This window comes from Macadamia integrifolia, chromosome 4 (assembly GCF_013358625.1).
Source record: "Macadamia integrifolia cultivar HAES 741 chromosome 4, SCU_Mint_v3, whole genome shotgun sequence".
NCBI lineage: Eukaryota > Viridiplantae > Streptophyta > Magnoliopsida > Proteales > Proteaceae > Macadamia > Macadamia integrifolia.
Window position 1 is genome coordinate 2,228,263 of NC_056560.1, and position 2,762 is coordinate 2,231,024.

Consider the following 2,762-nt stretch of genomic DNA (forward strand, 5'->3'; position numbering starts at 1 on the left):
GTATATGATGTTACACAATAGAAGGGCCTATACCCTTGATATCAGCCATAGTCCAACCTAGGGCTTCCTTGTTATCTTTTAACACTTTAAGTAACTCCTCTTCCTAGATAGAAGTCAAATTTGAAGAAATTATTATAGGAAGAGTCTGGTCAGGCCCTAGGAAAGCATACCTCAAATTAGATGGCAACTCCTTAAAATCTAGCTTAGGGGGCTCAACTATAGAAGGTTTGATAATGGAATTGGAAAGGGGTCCTAAGGGCTCTATAGGTGTGTGAAGTCTCAAGACTTCAGAAAATAAATTTTCACTATCATCATCCAACTCACGCATACACTCTTGGAATTCTGAATCAAAATCAATATCAAAGTTGGTAACTAAATCATCAAAAAAATCCAGAAAATCCTCAAGCATATTGATCTCTTCTTCCATATGTGGTTGCTTGCCTATCCTAAACATGTTAAACTCAACAGTTTGGTTATTAAAAGATAATCTTAGGAAACCATTCTGACAGTTGATTAATGCATTACTGGTAGCCAAGAATGGTCTTCCTAGACTTATTGGGATCTCATCCTTGGTTGAGAAGGGCTTGATATCTAACACAATGAAATCAACAGGGAAAATAAATTCCCCCACCTTTAGTAAGACATCCTCAACCATCCCTTTAGGAATCTTAACAGACCTATCTGCCAACTGAAGAGTAGTTTCAGTGGCTTTCAATTATCCCAATCCAAGTTGCTTGTACACATGGTAAAGTAAAAGATTCACACTTACACCAAGGTCATGTAAGGCATGCTCAATGTAGGTGTTGCCTATGACACAAGATATGGTAGGGCTCCCTGGATCCTTATACTTAGCTGCTATAGGCTGAGTAATTATGGAACTAATATTACCTGCCAAGAACGCTTTTTTAGGCGCACTAGTGATACGTTTATGAGTACACAAATATTTCAGTACCTTTGCATAGGCGAGGATCTGGGATATGGCATCCAAAAGAGGGATGTTCACTTCTACCTTTTTGAAGACTTCTAAAATTTTATCCATGGAAGCAGTCTTCTTTTTATGTACCAAGCGATTAGGAAATGGGATAGGATGAACATAAAGACTGTTAGGGATTTGCCCTTTTTCAAAAGAATCATTTTTGGTTTCCTCAACCAAATCATCTTTAGTTTCAAAAGAATCTTTAGGTTCATCAGACTAACCTGGAACAAGCGGCACACTTGTGTCCTCAACTGAAGGAGAGTTAACAGGAGTAATAGATGGGAAAGATTTAGAAACGCTCTGTTGGTACTCTCCCACTTCTAAGGGCATAAACAACATTACATTGGTTAGAGGGTCCTTGTTGGGTCTAACCTTGTACTATATTCAGTGGTGCATTTGTTGGTGTTTGTGAACTAACAGGCTGATGATGCCTAGGGTTAGGCTCTGGTTGACTGGGTAAAGTTCCTTTCTCCCTCTCACGTATAATTGAGACAATTTGAGTGAGTTCTCTCGTAAGATTTTGATGGCTTGTCATGAGGGGGGCCATATTTTTTTCCAAGTCACTTATTCTACTTGCCTCTCCAGTGTTGGTAAACCCAGGGGGTTGCTGATAAGATGATAGGAGAGGGGCCCTAGGAAAACTAGCCTGAGGTCCTACATTTGACCTAGGAAAAGTATTTTGGGAAAAATATTATTGTGCAAGGGGAGGGCTTTAGAGTCCAGGTTAACCTTGATTATGGAAATTGGAAGGCCCTGCTTAGATGCCCTGATTCCAAGAGAAATTTGGGTGATTTCTCCATCCTTGATTGTAAGTGTTACTATATGGATTATTCTAGTATAAGGCATTAACACTATCATTAGAAGTGCCCCCAGAGGTGTTGGGGCATTCTTCTATGATCTGTCCAGGGAACTGGCACCAAGCACAAATCTTAACCAAATTGACTGATGATGGCTCTCTAGGAACAATAGCCTCAATTCTCTTGATTAGGCTATCCAAATGGGCTTCCTTGGCTACTATCCCATCCACAAAATATTTTTTTCCTCCTATGATTCTTTCACTCTCTTGGGTTGATTCCCACTCACGGGTTTTGCCAGCTAAGTCAAATAAGAATTCTCATTCCTTTCCTTCATCTGTAAAGGATGTGAATCCCTCAGGGCACATAGACTCTATCATTTGTTTAGTTGGGTAATCAATACCATCATAAATTATTTGACATAAATTTCATAAGTCTAGGCCATGGTGAGGGCATTCTTGGAGTAGATCCTTGAATCTCTCCATAAGTTTGGAAAAGGACTCACTAGGCTTTTGCCTAAACTGAAGGATATCACTTCTAAGCTTATTGGTCTTGTGAGTTGGGAAAAACTTCTTAAGGAAGACAACTGTGAACTGTTCCCATGAGGTTATAGAATTTGTGGGTAACTCATACAACCACTTCTTAGCTTGGTCTTTCAATGCAAAAGTGATAAACCTAAGCTTAATAGCATCATCAGAAAACTGTTGGATCTTAATTAGAACACATACCTCTTCAAATTCCCTTAGAAATAGGTATGCATCCTCAGAGGTCAACCCATGGAAGTGGGGCAACATAGTGATGTATTGAGATTTGAGTTCAAAATTATTTCCCTGGGCTTATGGTGGAACTATGCAGGAAGGTTGGACTGTTCTAGCAGGGTAGAACCTATCTTTTAGAGATTTAGGTGAAGGATTTTGATATTGGTCTCCTATATTGAAAGGTTTTAAAGAGATCAAACGTATATGGTTACTACTTATTAGATCTATTCTTTC

General features: G+C 39.1%; 1 non-coding gene across 1 annotated transcript; it reads left to right on the forward strand.

The window, feature by feature from the left end:
* Positions 1 to 2,208: 2,208 nt before the first annotated feature.
* Positions 2,209 to 2,315, forward strand: LOC122077603. Its single transcript, XR_006139850.1, has one exon. It is a non-coding gene; the product is annotated as a small nucleolar RNA R71 (small nucleolar RNA).
* The last annotated feature ends 447 nt before the right edge of the window (positions 2,316 to 2,762 follow it).